The 19,998-nt window shown below is 38.4% G+C and overlaps 1 protein-coding gene across 4 annotated transcripts in view; it reads right to left on the bottom strand.

Moving 5' to 3' along the window:
- The window catches only part of RNF19A (ring finger protein 19A, RBR E3 ubiquitin protein ligase), a 79,646-nt gene extending 60,037 nt beyond the window's left edge, over nucleotides 1–19,609 (bottom strand). For 3 of the 4 annotated variants that reach the window (XM_069080964.1, XM_069080963.1, XM_069080967.1), the window contains exons 1-2: nucleotides 18,159–18,308; nucleotides 14,583–14,741 (exon numbers count right to left, since the gene is read on the bottom strand). The gene's annotated coding sequence lies outside the window, so the exon portion shown is untranslated. Of the gene's footprint in view, nucleotides 1–14,582; nucleotides 14,742–18,158; nucleotides 18,309–18,869 lie in introns of those variants that run through there. The other variant, XM_069080966.1, reaches the window with a different exon arrangement.
- Between the last annotated feature and the right edge of the window lie 389 nt (nucleotides 19,610–19,998).

The raw sequence follows: 19,998 nt of genomic DNA, 5'->3' as shown, positions 1-19,998 counted from the left end.
TTAAAAAATATTAAGATACTCCCTTTCTAACCAATTCCATATCTATACAAATACCTAAGACAATGTGGTAGTTCATATAAAAATTGGACTTTTAAGCTTTCAAAACATGGGAAATCATGATATTTGTTATATCATTTTAAAGTTTGCAAAAGCATGTTACTTATCTATGTTACCTCAATTGATTATCCTAATACTATCACTAGGCAGATATGAGGTATTATTATCCCTATTTTTCAGAGGAAGAAACAGAGACTTAGTCAACAGGCAGTTAAATACCTGAGGTAGTATATGAATCCAAGGTTTTCTTGTCTCACTTTTATCTACTGAAACAGGACCAATTTATGCGGTGTGTCTTGTTTGTACACAGTTGTTTGCATGCTGTCTCCTCCATTAGACTATGAGCTCCCTGACAGCAGGTACTTTCTTTTGCATTTCTTTACATCTCCAATGCCTGGCGCACATAATAAATGCTAGCTGACTGACTGGTAACTGACTAGAAATAAGAGATGAGAAAGATAACTTTAAGATTCTAAACATACAGTATCTTAATCCTAGTAGGTATGCAGTGTTTGTTGAGTTTAACATGGGAAATTGGATGATGGTGACGACAATGATGATGACAGCTAGCATTTACATAGCAATTTTACGATTTGCAAAGTGCTTTTCAAATATCCCAGTTTATCCTCAAAACAACTCTGGGAGCAGGTGCTATTATTATCCCTATTTTACACTAGAGGGAACTAAGGCAGATAAGAGGTTAAGTGACTTGCTCTGGGTCACACAGTAAGTATCTAAGTTGACTCAGAAGTCAATTCATCTTCCTGATTCTGGATCTATCTAACTGTACCACCTAACTATCAATGGTACTATCTTGGGAAGAAAAAGTATGAACAGTTAGAGGGAATGGTTTTAGGAAAAAGCTCAGACATGCTAAGCATGAAAATGCTTATGGAAATCAAGATAGATATAGGCAAATAGAGATGCAGGTATGGAAATTAAAAGAGAAGTTAGTGCTGGAGGTATAAATTTGGAAATTACCCACAAAGGTATTCCTAGGGCATAACTAGAGAGTCCCAACGCTTCTCAAACCTGACTATCAATACTGATTTTGATCATTCATGAGGGAACAAATTATACTAGAGAAAAAATTCAGGAAACAATGATGAGAATTATAAAATCTGGGCAAAAAAATGGAAACATTACAAGCACTGGCAGAATTTACAATCATGATTAATACCTGGAGGGATTCGAATTTGGAAGGTAAATAGTTATATAAGGAAATGTGAATGGATTTTGCAATTCTAGACCATAAATGTAAAGAAAAGAATGAAACTTGTATTCAGTGTTACCAAATGACTGAAGTCATGTTATCAAACAGAGTATCATGATTCAGTTGTGTGATGTATCATCCTATAGAAAACCTTTAGATAAAGTGACCAGAGATGAAATACATCTAACAGAAACTGATAAAAACATATTTGTGTAGAACTTTGAAAATCTGAGGAAATGGACACCTCAAGATGGTGAAGTAAATGGTCATGAGTAAGACCAGCTAACATTGTATCATGTCCAACCAAACAAAAAAGAAATCAAAAATAAAGAGAGAAAAGGGAAAAAAAACACTCAATAAAAACTTATGAAGCAAAGCCAAAAACACTCAAGACATGAGTAACCAAAGAAAAGGCTCTAACACAATGAATACTAGGCACTTTAAAAATTTATGTTGAAACTTTCAGAAGCAAAGAACAAGACTGCAACAAAAATTACACCTTCAGGAAAGAGGTGCAAGAGCCTCCAAAGAGGTTCAGAACCATAACAAGAAATAAAGGAAGGCCTTTTAGTGCATGGATTCAAATAGATGGTTAATGAGGTCCCTTTCAAATCTCAAGTTGTGATTCTGCGATCTATCATCTACAAAATTGGAAATAAGATTGCTAAAAGAATGCAAGAAATCAACAATATAAGAGAGATAATGGAAAATCTCTATGAAGCAAAAGATGCCATAAGGACAAAGGCTCAGAATAAACAACAACAGAGATAAAGAGAATAAACATGGGAGGAAATTAATGATAAAACTAGCAAATAACCTAAGGTTTCTAAACAAAACAAAATCAAGAGCTAGAACACAAGAGTCAGTCTACACAGCTGTAGAATTATTACTTCCCCCAAAATATAGTACAATGAAACAAGAATATGGAAACTATATTCCAGCAAATCAAAAAGGAAATAATCCAGAAGATTTAGAAATAGAGAAGAGAGGGCAAATTAATGGAAATCAAGACACTGATGTACAACTCAAAATTTAATTCACTGAGTGGTGCAATTGAAAGTTCCAGTTCTTCAACAAAGTATTGCAAATAGCCAGGAATAATTGATTTAATATGTCCAAAACAAAACACAATTATTTTAAGCCTCTCCTCCCTAATCTTCCTGATTCTGTTAGGAATACTAACATCTTTCCAATCATCTTGTTTAATATCATCAGAAATTATCTTCAGTTCTTCCCTCACCCATACTTCCATTCACTATCAGCTTCTAGGTCTTTCTCTCTTGTTCTCTTTACAAATCTTTTGTATCCATTTCCTCTCAACTCACAAAGCCACTACACTAATTTCACCTCTTGCCTACTGTAATAGGATCTTAAGTCAGTCTCTTTGCTTATAGTTTCTTCCTTCTCTGGCTCATTCTCAACATAACTGCCAAATTAATATTCCTAAAACAAAGCTCTGATCATGTTGCTTCCCTATTCAAAAAGTTTAAGTGGCTAATCCTTAAGAATAAATACAAACATATCTGTTGGGCATTTAAGGACTTTCACAATTTCACTCCAATCAATCTTTGCAGACTAATTTCATTACAATCCTTCACACTGCAACCGACGTGGAATTTCCTGTACAGGCCATATTTTATATCCTGTCTCTTCTCATAGACTGTGCCCTATGCCAGGAAGGCCACAACTCCATACCTCTGACTCTTGGAATTCCTAACTCTCCTTCAAACTTTAGTTATAAGCTCATTCCTATTCTACCCAAATATTAGCACTTTCCCCCTTTCTCAAGGAAAGAATAAGTTTTTCTCCCAGAAATAATTTCATATATATTTTATATCTAACTTATCTGTATATATGTTGCTTCCCTCAGCAGAACATAATCTCCCTGAAAGTAGGTATGTTTTATTTTGTCTGACAGTGAAAAGCATGTAAAAAGGAACTTAATAAATGCTTATTGAATTGTGGAGCAAAGAGAAGGTGTAAGCAAGTAAGGGCTGACTGTATGTTAGGGTATGGAGTAAAAAATAATGAATTATTAAAAACAAATCAGGCTATTGTAATGGTAATAGGAATTTGAAGATCTTACCTGCCCCTTAATAAGCCTATATCTGATGTTTTGATTGTTTTTCCTTTTGTCACAAGGGAGAATGACATAATGACAAAAGACATCAATAAAATATACTTAAAAGAAATTACGATTCCAAAAGCATATGAAGTTTTCAAAAAAATACAATCAATGCCCACCTGAAAAAAATGTTCAAAACCACTAATAATTAGAGAAATGCAAATTAAAAGAGCCCTAAGGTTTTGCCTCAAATTTATCAAACAACCAAAAATGTCATAAGTTGGGAATGCTCATCTTTGCAGGAGCTGTAGGAAGACTGACAATACTAATCTGCCAATGGAGCTGTGAAACTATTAGGTTGCACTTGCTGTCTAACCTGGAGATTCTACAACTGATGCTATACTCCAAGGAAGCAAATGGTAGCAAGAAAATACTCATATGTGTAAAATGTACATAGTGGCATTATTTGTAATAAAAATCTGGAAACAAAATATATTCACAACTGGAAAAACGTATGACATATTACGTAATGAAATATCATGCTGTAAAGAATTACAAATATGAAGAATTCAGAGAAATTATAAGACTTGTATGAGGGGATACAGAGTTAGGAAAACTGAGTCAAAAGGAATTATACACATAATCACTATAATAAAGTAAACAAAATCAACATAAGAGTTACCAAAAAAAAACCCAAACCCCAAAAAACTCAAAACAAAAATCCCACTGGTCAAATACAATTGCCAATGTTAATATCACTGTCAAAACTAAAAGACATTTTTCCTTTCCATTAACAATGGTGAAGCCAAATACTTTCAGGGAATACTCCTTATAAGGCAATTTGCTTAGCTGTTTGTTGGGAATCTGTATCAAAATAAGTTGTGAAAATAAATGTTAAAGATTAAAATTAAGTATTACATTTGATGCACCCAAATTTTTAAAAGTAAATTTAAAAACATTTGGAAGCCAAAAAAAGTCTGGAAGATATAGTTTTGCACTTTTGGGGTCCTCTGTTCCCAAGTGGTACAAATAAGCAAAAATGGGTTATTAAGAATCTCATTCCTCATTTTAAGTCTGCAAAAGTTCCCCTCTTTTGCCTTGGGAACAAAGGGTATTCTTAACTATTAGAAATTTAAAATGATTAGACTTTTTGTAACCTGAAAGAAAAACCTAATGGAACATTAAAAAGTCCATGAGGTCATGTAGAGCTGGACACGTCTGAACAATGGCAAATGTGTGATAGAAAGGCCATGAACAAAGCAACCCTACTTATATAGAGCTTATATTCAAACTAGGGAAATTAGACATATATATATAACATATATAACATACACACATATGTATATACACACATATGGAATGAATATAAAGAGATTAAATACAAAGTAGTTAGAAAAGGAGAACACTAACATTTGAGGGTATTAGGAAAAGTCTTCATAAAGAAGAAGGTGCTTGAGTTGCATTTAGAAGGTACAAAACAATTCTATGAAACAGAGAGGTGAGGAGCGGCTAGGTGGCGCAGTGAGTAAAGCACCAGCCCCAAAGTCAGGAGGACCCGAGTTCCGTTCCGGCCTCAGGCACTTAACAGTCACACAAAAAAACTAGCTGTGTAACCTTGGGCAAGTTACTTAACCCCAATTGCTCTCCAAAAGGCAAAAAAAAAAAAAAACCCAAAAAACAGAGAGGTGAGGAGCTGGTACATTCTAGAGCACTACAGTGCAAAGAAACAGAAACAGGAATGGAGGCAGAGAAAAATGGCCAGTTTGGTTGGACTGCAGAGTATGGGAGAAGCAGTAATATACAATGATGCTGGAAAGACAGGCTGGGGCACAGTTATAAAAGGCTTTTAAAAACTAAAATAAGAATTTGAATTTTATTCTAGAAGCAATATGAAAGCCACTACAGTAGTGTTGATTCAGTAGGGGAGTGACACGTTTAGATCTGTGCTTAAGGAAAATAACTGGCAAGAATGTGTAAAATAGACTAAAATGGAGAGAGACTTGAAGAAAGGTTACTATTATAATTATATCCTCCACTACAGTAGTCCCCTCAGATGTTTCCAAACCATTTCTTAGAGTAACTCTAAATTCTCCAAGACTACAACAACAAAGCATAAGATCTAACAAGGTCCTGAACACTTGAAAGACTACAAATAAAAGGACTGGAAACTGAGGACCAAGCTCAGTTCAGAGAGACTCATCATGAGGTTAGCCACAAAGTGTTTATTATTTTCCCACACACACAGCAAACTCATGAAAGCAGATCACTAAGGTAAAGATGAACTGTAAACTGCATCAGTGAAGAGTACTACACTGAGAAAATCTTAAGTGCCTGAAGAACTGAAGTATGTGTACATACATACATACACACAGTCAGCATAACAAACACAATTTTATTTCATAAATATTATATACATGTATTTCTTCACATTGCATGGTATTTATTTCCTAAATAATACATACATGTATATCTTTGTATTATTTCATAGTCTATCTTACGCAGCTGTTATGAGGAAAATACTTTATGAACCTTAAAGTACTATAAAATGTGAGCTATTAATATACTTTTTTGGAACCTTAGAGGTTTAACACAATAAACACTTAAACAATTTCTGAAATGGAAAAATCTTACTTTTTCTATCCAATTAGATTTTTACTACCCAAGAAGAGATAGATTTTTAGGTATGCTGAATCCAAATCACTCACTTGAGATATTTATATTATTCCATAACCTAGTTTATATCAGCAGCACAATAAGCTTCCAATTAGCAATTCCTCCAGAAAGAAGTAAAAGTTATTTCACAGTCATAAAACTAAAGATCTCTAAAGAGGAGAAACTGGATAAAGGAGGAAAAAGTAAACTAGTAAAGTCAGAAATCCAGTTTCACTAGAAAATATACGAGTACCCCTTTATGACAGAATAGCAACACCTTACATCCAAGATAACTTCAACTAATCCTTCCAGGCCTAGAGCCAACGATGCTATAAAAACCTAAGTTGGGTGCAAATTAATGGAAAGTCTGATTTCAACTCTAAATAGTAACTCATACTAGTAAAAGTATAAAGAAATACTACAGTACTGACTCCTTAATATTTTGTAAATACAAAGGACAGCTTTTAGGAAGAATACTGCTAAATGTTCAAAAGAAAGCAACAAGGATAGTGAGGTGACTTGAAAGCATGTCATCTAAGGATGCTTAGACTATTAAAAAAAATAAAAGACTAAACATTTTCTCTCCTAATGTGTGTGTGGTTGTGTGTGTGTGTGTGTGTATTCTGACAGTAGTTTTTAAAGATCTGAAGAGCTATCATGTAGAAAAATGATTAAAGGGCAAAATGAAAAGCAGTAGGTAGAAGTTGGAAGAGGCAATTTCTATACCATATATGGAAAGGAAAAACTTTCAATTAATCTGACCCAAAGTAGAACAGGCTGCCTTGGAAAGCAGTGAATTGCCTATCACTCTCAGTTTTCAAGCAGAGGCCCAATGATCATGCCAGATAGGCTGTGAAAGAGATTTCTGTGCAGCTGTAGGCTACACTAAATTTCTAAGGCACCTTCCTCTCCTTTGTTGGCTCATTATCCATGTTGCTATATCATAGGGCTCTTTTTTCCTCTATATATTTTCTCTTGGTGATATCATCAGCTTCTGTGGATTCAATTACCATCTAGCTCTATGCAGAGGACTATTAAATCAACATATCCAATCCTTATCTCCTGCATCTCAGTTGGCTGGATAACACTACTTGAATGTCTCATATGCATTTCAAATGCAACCTATCCAAAACAGAATTTCAAGTCTTTTACTCAAAACCCACCCCTCTTCTGATCTTCCTTAATATTATACAAGGCAGGGGTAGCTAGATGGCACAGTGAATAGAGCACCAGCCCTGGAGTCAGGAGGACCTGAATTCAAATCTGACCTCAGACACTTCATACTTTACTAGCCCTGTGACCTTGAGCAAGTCACTTAACTCCAAATGCCCCTCCCAAAAGCAAAAAAATAATAAAATAAAATTCATATTATACAAGGCACTACCATCCTTCTAGCCACAAATATTTACAACCTTCAAGTTAGCCTTAATCCTACACTCCCCCTCACAACACCGCCCCCCCCCAACAACTAACCAGTTAATTCTACCTAAATCCAATTAATTCTACCTCCAACATATCTATCCATCCCCTTCAAAAGATTCCTAGTTCACATTTTCATCATGTCTTGCAAAAACCTCCTAACTGGTCTCCCTACCTCTAATCTCTTCGCTTGTCCAACCACCCTCCACCAACATCTTACAAATTGACATTTCTAAAGTATGGGTAACAATGTTATTACTCTTCTCAAGAAGTTTCAAGTAGTTCCCTATTGTTGTTAGGATAAAATACAAATTTCTACAGCATTTTAAACCCTTCACAAATGAATTCCAGCTTCCTTTCAGAAGACTACCCCACTCTTACCCACTTCTATATTCCATTAAAACTGGACAATTAATGTTCTCAGCATATGATGTTCCATTCCCCTGGCTCTGCTCTGGTCTCCCCTTCCTTCTGCTTAACTAAATCCTAACCAACCTTCAATACTCAGGTCAAATCTCCTTTCCTCCAAAAAAACCCCACAAAACAAAACCTCCCTTAAATGCTGATGTCACTAGGATTCTTTCCTTTCTCTGAACTCTTAAAGCACCTTCATTCACTTGGCCCTTATATTCAAACTGTACTATAAAAAGTTTACAAAGGCAGAGATCATGTCCTATACCTCCCTGTATGTCCAGGGTTTAGCATGATCCTTTGCACAGAGTAGGTGAATCATAAAAAGTCTGTTAAGAATCAATAAATAGGTATGTTAAACACATACCGTGTGGTAGGCATTGTTCTAGATGCCAGGAACACTAGGACAAAAACTAGGATGATTAAGATAGTGATGCTCAAGCCCAGTTATGATGATCCAGCTTTCAATTTAAGAACCTGTAACAGCAAGCAGCCTAGCACACCCAGGATGGCTGCTAGCACAGGTTCTTTGATCTGCTTTACTAAAGGAAAGCAACTTTAAGGGGTCAACAATCTTGAATTACACACACACAAAACACGCACACAATTCACTTAGTTCAGAGGGAAAAGTCAACACCCTGACCTTCAGAAAATACAATTCAACAGACCAGCAGACAGGGCTTCTAGCTATCTGACCATTCTATACATACATAGTTAATTACCAGAGAGAAGCACCAACATCTGGGTTTTCAAAGGGCGGGGGGAGGGGGCTCAACAGCTACCCAGGGTCTGCCAAGTCATACAACACTTCCCATAAGTGAGCCCCAAAGCAAAACCTCACCTCAGAGTATAAACCCTTCTACAGGGTCAGAGGACATCACCACCTTCGTGACCCAGGCCTAATTACAAAGTAACAAGAGGTGTGGGCCTTCCTGGAAAAGCAGGCCTCCCCCCAATCAAACCCCTCCTGTTGGGTTCCACTTGAGTCCATTAAGGGGTAGGGAAGATCTTCAAATTCCCTTACCATTACATAGCCCTAGTTTTTTTTTTTTCAATGTAAACACAATGGTCTTCCTTTGGTCCAAATCCTTTTAAAGACTAAAAATTAATTTGGTACTCATGAATTATAGGCTCACAGATTTGGAGCTAGAAGTGAGTCAGTCAGTCAATATATTCCAAGCATGAGGAATAGTCAGTGAAAATGCCTGGAGTCAGGAGACACTAAATTGTCTTGTTCAAATAACAGGAAGGAAACCAATGTCACTGAAAAGCTAAATATGTGGGGGGGTGAAGGGAGGATTTTAAGGTGTAAGAAGACTGAAAAGGTAGAGTGGGAGCAAGTTAGGAAAAGTCTTTGAATACTAAATTGGATTAGGAAGTCACTGGAGTTTACTGACTATGTATTTGGGGGAGAGAGGGATGTGTGACAGATCTATGCCAAAGACCTCTTCGGGTGCTAGATGGAAAATGGACTGGAGTGGAGAGACCTGTAGTAGATCAACCAACAGGCAATTGCCAATAGTCTAAGAATGAAGGCCTGGACTTCAGGGTGGTTTCAGCATCAGATGAGAGAAGGGGGCATATACAAGAAATGTTAGGAAGGTAAAATTGGCAGTCTTTGGCAACAGATTGGATATGGGGGTGAGAATGAGGAATCAACCTAGCTTGCAAGCATACATGACTAGGAGGATAGCGATAACCTTGATAGTAATAAGGAAATCAGAATGAGTTCAATTTGGATATATTGAGTTTAAGATGTCTAGGAAATAGCCAGTTCAAGATGTCTAATAGGTGCTTAGAGTTGTGAGACTGGAGGTCAGCAAAGAGGTTGGGGTGGATAAAGTTTGACAATCATCAGCACAGAGAAGACAGTTGAATCCATGTGTGCTGATGAGATCACTAAGCAAAATAATACAGAAGAAGAGAAAAGGGGCCAAGGCAGAGCTCTATGGGACACCCAGGATTAGAAGACATGACCTGGATAAAGATCTAGCAAAGGAAAATGAGTTGAAGTTGTCAAGACAGATAGGAGATGAACCTCAATGGAGTAGTATCACAAAAACCTAGAGAGAAAAAGTGTCAGGAAAAAAGTAACTAATAGTACCAACGCTGCAGAGGTAAAGGAGGATAAAGACAGAAAATACCATTATCTCTGGAGCGAGCAGTTTCAGCTGAACAATAAGGTAGGAAGTTAGGATGTAGAGCTTGTGAGTGAGAAAAAAGGAAGAATGGAAACCACTGATGTTGATGGCTTTCTCAAGTAGTTTAGAGGGAAGAGGACATATGTGACAACCGTTAGTATGGATGGATGGATTAAATGAGGGTATTCTGAGAATGAGGGAAGACATGGGCCTGTGTGTAGATAGTAGGGAAGCATCCAGGAGATATGGAAAGACTAAAGATGAGTGAGTGAGAGTGTGTGAGAGGTGGTGGGGCTCTAGGATGTACAGGAGGTCATCTGCTGGAGATAAGATGGCCACTAAATACAAAACCCCCTCATTTTACAGATGAGGAAACTGAGAGTGAAGAAAATTTCAGTGGCTTGCCCAATATCATACAGCTAATGTCTACTGAAGGATTTGAACTTGGGTTTTCCTAACTCCAAGGTTACCACCCTATCCATGGCACCAAGTTTAAAAAAGTAAAAAAAAAAAATTTTTTTTAAGGTATCTGGGACCAAAGTCTGGCCTCAGATATAAAACCTTTTTCTATAATTGAGAAAAAATATCCCCTACCCCAAAATTTGTTTTTAGTATATCACTATGTTTGAAAGACCTGGTATCTCCAAGGCCTAAAACTGGTTAACCCTACATTATCCAGACTATCCAATCATACAAAACACCCTACTCTTTCCCTAAATATTTTAATTATATTTTCATCTTTTCACACTAATTTTGCTGAAATTATTTTTTATACCAAACATTTTTCACTTAACCAAAATTAAAGTTTAAAGGTATATCTGTTTTGTTTGAAAGTATATGTGTATTTGTTAAGAGAAAATATATATACCAGGTGTTTTAGCTAACATGTCTTAGTTTTTGGAAATGGTCATCATCTTCCAAACACAAGTGGGAAAAACAATCCCCAAGTCTATGTTATCCTACTGAAAGGAGATAGCTCACCTCTTATAATCTTCTAGTTTCCTTTGACAGATACTATTAACAAGCTATACTTTAACTAATCAAACTGTCCTAGACTAAGGCCTCTCACTTCCACCTAGAAAATTATTTCTAACCAGGATAACATTTTAACTTTTTCCTATTTTTTCCTGAGTCTTCCTATATGCCTTGTCACTTATTGATCCTAGGGCCTGAAACAGATTTTCCCCTTTAATTCACATTCATATTTATTTAAAAGAATATTTTTTTAAATTTTTTGCCTTTTTTGGAGGGCAGTTGGGGTTAACTTGCCCAAGGTTACATGGCTAGTTTTTTTTGTGTGTGTGGGTGTTAAGTGTCTGAGGCTGAACCAAACTCTGGTCCTCCTGACGAGAGGCCAGCACTTTACTCACTTCGCCACCTAGCCGCCCCTTAAAAGAAAAATTTTTTAAAGCCTTCTTGAACACTATGAGATTTTACTTAAAGAATACATTTTTTGTTTAAAAAAAAAAAAATATATATATATATATATAAAATACTATAGGCAAGGTAAAGTAATTCCACTGATCTTTTTAATACTAGGAATTTTAAAAAGTACAAAAATCCAAATAATGTTTTTCTCAACCCTTCTGTAGGGATTTCATTTCCAAAATAATAAAATTAGTAAATACAAATATATACTCTAGATATTAAGATAGTCGTAGCGAGGCCAGAGGGAAAGAGAGAGGGAGAAAATTAATATTACTAGTTATATACAATCTTTACTTTCCAGTCCTACTTATCCTGGGAGCACTTTCCCTGGTAGTCCTAGTAGAATAATAAGATTCAAAAGGAAGATTCTTGTCTCTGATACCTACCATAAACATACTTTGGATACCATGATCAAAACATAAAGGATAAACTCTTTAGGTTTACTGGGGACTTTTTGGTATGGTTACAGAAATGTCAGCAAACTGTATCAGTCCAGTTTAAAGATTCCTCTGGCATTTAGCATAATGTACAAACAATAAAAAATGTCTACTTCTAATAACAAAAATTTTTAAAAATAATAATAGTCAGCATTTATTTACATATCATTTATTATTATTATTGTTTTTTGGAGGGGTAATTGGGGTTAAGTGACTTGCCCAAGATCACACGGCTAATTTTTGTGTTAAGTGTCCAAGGCCAGATTTGAACTCGGGTCCTCCTGATTCCAGGGCTGGTACTCTATTCACTGCACCACTTAGCCTCCCTTTACATATTATTTTTTGATATAAAAAGGAATGTGGAAGGGAATATTCATATGTTCTTACTATGAATATTCTAATATGAATACTATGAATACAGTGTTAGTGAAAATAACTCAATTGATGAATAATCATTGTAGGACTGAGAGCCTTGTAACCCTGTGAGGTAGGTACTATTATAACCCTCATTTTACAGTTGAGGGAACTAAGGCTGATAGGCATTAAGTGACTTGCCCAGGGTCCTAAGTGTCTGAGGCTGTATTTGAACTGAGGTCTTCCTGACTCTAGGGCTAGTTATATCTGCTCTAAATTAACTACAGGTTAATCCCAATCAGCAGAATATGTATCATGTATGTATGGTATGTAACACAATATGATGAATCATGTATCACTTCACCATCTAGCTGCCTAGTATGCCTGCCCATCTAGCTCCAATATCAATAGAATTCTTTCAAATGGCACCCTTGGTTTAGAAGGGAAACACCTATTTTCATTCATGTCAGTACCACATACCTTTAAAACAGTACTTTATTTGGCAGTAAGAAAGGCAGGTAAAAAAATGGATCAGTTTTAATTTTCTTCTCACTAAGGTTCTGAATTTTAAGGTTCCATATGAAAAAACCCACTAGCTATTTACCAAAAATCCTTCAAACTAGAAAGATCAGGTTAGATCAGGAATTCTTTAATTAGGGTTTGTGGAAAAATTTCAGGGCCCTAAGACGTTGGCTGGGTAAAAATGTTATCTTTATTTTCACTAATCTCCAATTAAAATTTAGCATTTCTTTCTATTATGAATATAGGCAACAAACATTCTGAAATGAGAGTCAACGGTTTTGCCAGACTGCCAAAAAGAGCCATGCTACAAAAATGGTTAAGACCTCCGGGCTAGATGGTTCTCAGACTAACTAAATATGCCCTCCTGAATACCTATAGCAAACTAATTAGTTCTTATATGCAATATAAATAACTGCATAATGTTTGGCCTTATTTGGATTTTCTAATATTTTTATAATACATCTTAAAAAAATTATTAAGAATGAAAGTACTTTTGATATTGCTACTTTTCCTTGTCTGAAAATGTGTCACACTCAAGTCAAGAAACATTTATTAAATATTTATTATATGCCTGGCACTGTGCTAATGAGTGCTGCTGTTGTTGTTGGACACAAAAAAATAGTAAAAAACAAAAGCAATCTCTGCCATTAAGCAACTTACATTCTAATGGGCAAAGATAACATATAAAAAGAGACTGAAAAGAGGTGGAAGGTATCCATTCATAGAAGGTAATGGGGGAATGGTGACAAAGTCTGGATAATGAAAAATAGCAGGTCTGGGGGGCCCTCTCTCAAAATAGAGGCCCTTGGAAGAACTCACCAATGGGAGAAGAGGGCCACAGGAACAAAGAGAGGAGGCAGCTAAAGTATGGTGGTGAAGTTCCAAAGTCCAAAAAAGCATCAAAACCAGTTTAACTCAGTAGCAACTTTGGTATCTGAAGGACATCACTCAGGAACACATAGGCATCCTCTAATTTAGTGATGTCTTACATACAGATGGAGAGATTCGATGGTATACAAATACAAGATAGTATTTATCTAGAAGCCTAATGCTGTAAGCTTCTCCTATTGTTCTTCCCTCCTTTATATTAGCTTTTATACCACCCCTAACGTGTGTTTCTTCCTCATGGCTTATCTCCATCACACTGCCTCTTCTGCTCAAGCAGTCAGCTGGACTACGCCTGACATTACACCAGGGTTATTTATAATCCAGGAGTCTTTGAACAAGGGAGAGCTTAAAAACAGCAATTTGGCATAATGTACACACTACCTTTTAGGCCCAAAAGCTAGTCTGGAGACCTGGATTCTAGTTTCAGTTCTGTTTAAAATTCTGCTAAATTTGTATGTGGCTATGGTTAAATTGCTTAATCTCTCTGAGTCTCAGCTCCCTATTTTATTAAATCAAAGGGCTTAGACAACATTGTCTAAGGTTTCTTTGAAATTTAACATTCTATGATTCCATTGATGAGATAATTTCTGAGCAGCTTTTTGCTTCACAATAAATCAATATGCAAATACATTAAACACTAAAGCTATGCTCCTTATGCTTCTCAAACTCTCCCATATAAACGTCTCCAAATATATACGACACTTATAATTAACTATTATTTCACTGAATACTTTTTAAAACAAAAGAAATTATCAGTAGCACCAAGGTTTCTAGAACACTTTCAAGGCCAATGTCATATAACACTGTAGCCATGAAGAGAACAAACTGATTATTTCTTAGTTATCTAAACTATGAAGAAAGAAAACCCAAATACGAATATTAATGTACTTGAAAATCTACAAGTTTTTCATACTTTAAATGCATAAAATATAAACATGGAAGTTAAAAGGTAAGTGAAACAACCAAGTTGATAGGCATTCAAAATATCTCATTACCTTTTTTGGTTGAAGTCTACCACCATCTGGAATATTTAGATGTATTTAGCAAAGTAAGATCATCCCTCTTGTCTTCAACTGTGCAGGTGTAGTTATACATGTGTATTGTTTTGATCTTATGCATCTTCTTTCAGCTAACAAAGAAGTGACATCTCAAAACTGAAAATATAAATATAATAAAGGTAAAATTAGCTTCTGATAGGGGAAAAAGCCCTAACCAAACCATCAGCTTAATTAAGTATGGAAAATTTAGCTGTTGTAGAGAAGGGTTTATCAGTAATCAGATTAACATTTTGCTGAACAGGAGTCAAACCAAAGCTTCTAAGTACTAAAGTGTTCCATATATGAAAGTACTCTCTTTTTAGTCAATTATTAAAGTACTTCTGCTTGACCTGGTAGTTTGCAATACACAGTGCATTATGTTACTGAAGATAAATTCAGAAATGATTAATTTACTCTGCTTATACTCAGAAGTGGCCTAATTTTGTCTCCAGACCTTAAAGATTTGAAAGCATATGCTTTGTCTGGAGAAAACCAGAGTACATTTGACAAATGAAAAGGCCCTTGTGGGCGGCTTCAGAGATATATATTTTTAATATATATTCAAGAGTCACTCACTATGTTCTTGATAGCCTGCAGAAAGAAATGAAATTCATTTACTCATCCAACTAACACTTGTAAAGTGCCTAGTATGTACATTGTATTAGGTTTTGGGGAAGTTTATTTGGGAAAAAAATGACAAAGCTGTTCTATAAATTACAGGACAGAAAATTTAAGCTACATGAATGAAACCTTTTAATAGTCTATCGGTTTCATGGAAGACACAGAAAACGTTCAATTTTTGAACCCAACATTATTTGCTACCAAACCAACTTTTGATTAAAAGCAAAACCGATATTCAGTGTTAAGCTTAAATTTTCAAGATTAAAAATAATGTGGTACCAGAAAATATTAAAATAATATGATACAAGCCCTAAGAATGTGTTTCCTTTAAATGCCCTATTCCAAATCCATCCAGCAATCCTATAATACAAACATTAGACTTTTTAAATTTAGTCACATAAAAAGAAGGCCCCAGGGGATTGGCTTGTCAACAACAAAAATGTTACTATAGGATTCCAACCAAGTACAATGAAATTTTATGAGCTACTTTTCTTTTCAAGTGATTTTTTTCTTTAAGTATCTTATAAAAACAAGAGACATTTATTAAGACTTATTTCATATGCTATGGGGGAAATAATATAATCTTGTTAAGTAAAATGAAAAACCACTCAAAAGTTAAGTGATTTGCTAAGCTCACATTCAGCACCAGAAGTCAGGAAACAAACTTCAACACTAGATACTTCAATGCAGGATAAAACAAACAAAAAATCACCTCTGTACTAAAATCAATAGCCAATTGGAGAAACCAAAAATGAAAGATAATTAATTTGCCTGTTTCAGATCTAACTATTTCTAAGTCTGTAAAAAAAAAAAAGTCATAGGGTAAAGTTAATATGACCAAGGTCTAGTATGAAATTCATAAATATTTATAAGACAGTAACATTAATTTTCAAATGTAAAGATTTTTAGACAGGGAGATTGTAAAAACGAAGCATATTTTCATAATCCTTAAGAATCGTCTATATGAAGACTTTAAAATTTAAACATTTCATCCTTATAAATCCAAAGAGCAAATATGGGTTAATCCCAATAAACAGAAGATTTATCATGAAGCTACTGAGTTCGGAGAGCCCTCTATTCAGGATGGGTTGAAGGAGGACAGAACAAAGTTTAAATGGGGGTAGACTAATCTAATAAAAGATAAAAAAGAAAATAAGCTGTTTTCTAAATATTTCAGTTTAATCACCAAAAAAATTCTTAAATTTTTCTGAGGTGTTTTTCTGAAAGGAGTGGCTTTCTAATTCTATCATATTCATAAAAAATAAGATATCCTCAAACAAAAATTTTCACCCTTTTTATATTCTTAAAAGGAACTATATATTCATGGATTGTTTTATAAAAAGAGCTTTTGAAAATGAGGTCGACATAAGACAATCTTCTCCCCTTTCTAAAGGGGTAGGCATGTCTTTAAACTTTAATTCAACTCACACTCCTAAGTATTGAATAACAAAATTTCATATAGAAAGAGTAATGAATAGCTTAATAATAATGTTTATTTCAAAGTTACCAGCTAGGCATGAAAATCTTTTCCTGGTGAGCTCACCAATAGTGTTGCTTATATTTTTTGTAAAAAAGGCAAGGCCCAGTTTGTGATCCTAGTAAGTGAATGGAAAAGTTGGGAACAAAACTTCGACAGTATCCTAGTCCAAAAAACTTTTTTAAAAAATGTAAATGGATACCAGTAGGGACTGTACATCTACATGAATGCTTAAAGACAAAAAAAATGGTTTGTAACTTTCCCACAGAAAAATGTCATGGGGAGGAATCTTTACAATCAATTTAAGACAACCAGAAAGGATTAGGAAGGTTTGACCTGAGAGATGATTATGCCTATTACTTACTAACATTTGCAACTCGTGTTCCCATTCAAAATCTACGTTTGAAAACTACGGGAGTACTCTCAATACTTTTAAGGGTTAACAATTAGTAGAAAGAACATAGGAGAAATTCCGAGTAGTAAGTGGGGAAAACCGAGTAAGGCCTCTTTCCCACACATTTCCATCTCTGAATCTCAATGGAGAAGAGTAAACACTTCTCCCATATAGACAGAGCCTAAACTACTTCCTCTCCCTATTGACTGACCCTGTCCCGGAATTACTGAACTGGCCCTTTCTTCCCCTTCATGGAGCTAGGAGACGAAGGCAGCGTTAGAGCAGCTGGTAGGAGCAGCGAAAATCGCCTAGGTAGAGAGGCGTGATGTGCGGTGGGCCCTGGGGCTGGGGACCCCTACTTCTCAAGGATCAATCAACGGGGGGGGGGGCAGGAACTCCAGGACCCCCGTGGAACACCTCCGTGGCTGCCGGCATCTCCCACAGTACCCTCATTTTGGGGGACATTCGCTCCCCTTCTGACCCCCGCCTTCCTTCCTTGGGGGTCCCCCGCCATCTGGGGGTTGGGAGGGGGAGAAGGGGAGAGGGGTGGACACGGCTCTCGGAATTTACGACGAGACCCGGAAAACGGTCCCGTTAGAGCCGATTTCACCCACCAGGAATGTGCTCCGCCCCCGCCGCCTCCCCGCGGCGGCCGCGGCTCAGGTCTCCCCTCCCTCAGGAGATTGGGGGAAGTGCTTCAAGGGGAGACGCTGCACCCCTTCCCGTCACAATACTGCTGGGGTAACCCCCCGAGAAAGCACGGGGGGAGGGCGGACGGGACTCCCGGGGAGGTTCCCCCCAGTTCGGCAGGGCGTCGGCCTGGACCGAGAAGAAACAACCCAGAAAAAACAAAACCAAACACAAAACCCGAGGCTGGCCGGGCACTCCCCGGCCTCTCCCTCCCCGAGGGCTCCCCGTCTCTATGGGCGTCCCGGAGAAAGAGCCGCGGCCTCAGCCCCGGAGAAGGGAGCCACAGTGCCAGCGACGCCCTTCTTAGGGTTCCCCTCCCTTTCCTTTCCGTCCCCTCCCGGAGGCCCGATACCTTCAACTCAAGCGCAGAGGCGGCGGCGGCGCAGGGGCCGGGGCACCGCTGTCTGCTGGCGGACAGGCCCATCTCCCAGCAGCGGCGCGGCGGCGGCGGCGGCGGCAGGAGGAAGTACGAGGGGAGGGGTCTGGCGGGCGGAGGCGCCTCTCAGATGGGGTAGTGGGGTGGACATGGAGGAGGGGTCCAGGCGGCCCGTTTCCCGGACTCCTCCTCCTCGACCCGATCTCAGCGACTCCTCCCGACAACTGCCATTCTCCAGCCTCCGCCTCCTCCTCCTCCGCCCCGCCCCGCGTGCCCCGCAGCTACGTCACGGCGGCGTCACGCCCCTCGGCCCGGTGCCTCGGAGCTTCGAGTTCGCGGCCGTTGCCCGAGGTGCTGCTCTCCGGTCCTCGCGGCTACCTCTACTGCCCTCCCTTCCCCATTCCCCGCCCCTGCTGTCCGAAGACGCCGTTTGCGCCGTTAACGCTCCCCTCTCCCTGGCTGTGCATCTCGGGGCGCTGCCTCTGCTCTGCCTCACGCCCCCTTCCTTGCTCCTTCCCCCACCCCGCGGTCCTGCCTCAAGACCGTTGACGCCTTCCGAAGCCTCGGCCCCACCTGGAGGCTCCGGCCTCCGCAGCCTCGCGGTCTGGGGGTACTGCAGGTCGGCCGCGGTCGGGGAACTTTTGAACTGGCTCTAGCTCTGGCTTTTCTTTTTCTGTCTTTCCATACCTTGTTCTTAACCGACGAACACCGCTTGCTTCCAGGCTTTAGGCTGGGCCCTCCGGACCTGCCGCTGCCTGGCAGGTGCTCGGGGCAGCTCCTGTCTCGCCCCGCCGGCTGTCCTGGAGCCGGGCCGGCGTGTCTGACTCCTCACCAGGGGGAGCCCGTCGGAACCACTCCCCCACGTCGTCCGCCCACTGCGGGCTGCGGCCCAAGGAGATGTTTGGTCTTCTGGTCGACCCGGATCTGGGGAGAAGCCCGACAGGGCAGTGCTGGCGTGGGGTGGAGAGGGGAGGGAGGGACCTGAGCCCGAGCGGCCCGAAGAAGGCCCGGAGCAGTCCTGGGACCTGGGAAGCACCCGCATCCCTTGGCAAAATAATGCTTTTAAATGCATAGGACGACAACGGAAACCATTCTATTGAAATACACTTACCACATGCATTTTTTTTAAGTTAATCGATTACGGGTTGAGTCCCTGCTTTAGTAAAATCCAGTTGTTTTCATTCCATTTTGCATCTTTTACCTCTATCTTCAACTTTATTCCCTAATCTCATGCAGTGCCTTTCTTCCGAAATTATCTCCAATTTATCCTGAGTATATCTTGTTTGTACAAGAATGTTTGCATCTTATCTTCCCCCATTAGATTAGACTGTGAGCTTGAGACAGTGACTGTCTTTTTACTTCCTATACCTGGTGCTTAACGCAGTGCCTAGTAGGAGCTTAATAAATGCTTGATTTCCTTTGCTTCCAGCCCTCAGGAGGCGGGGTGGGGGTGGGGAGTTCCTTTCCGATGCGTAATTCAGTTCGTCCTAGTACTAGCCCTAGTCAAAACAGCAGGTTCAAATCCCAAATTTGGGGATTACCCACACGTGTGACCTTGGACAGTCACTAAACCCAAGTCTTGGCTTCCTCATCTGTAAAATGAAGAATTGGACCAGATCGGATCGTCTCTTAAGGTACCTCCCACTCTACATTAGATTTTGTTGTTCAAGACAAAAACGAAAGTCCCAGCTACCGAGGAATCTATACTGCCGAATATAACATGTACACAAGAAAAATAAAATAATACAAAGTAACTTGAAGAGAGTGTTAATAACTGAGAATATAAAGAAGGTCCTTGTGTAGGAAGTTTTGCTAG

The sequence above is a fragment of the Petaurus breviceps genome, unplaced genomic scaffold (assembly GCF_028583685.1).
Source record: "Petaurus breviceps papuanus isolate PSGF00001 unplaced genomic scaffold, PetGlider_PUasm1.0 98, whole genome shotgun sequence".
Classification (NCBI taxonomy): domain Eukaryota; kingdom Metazoa; phylum Chordata; class Mammalia; order Diprotodontia; family Petauridae; genus Petaurus; species Petaurus breviceps.
The sequence above is the reverse complement of the archived record's forward strand: the minus strand, read 5'-3'. Positions and strand labels throughout refer to the sequence as shown.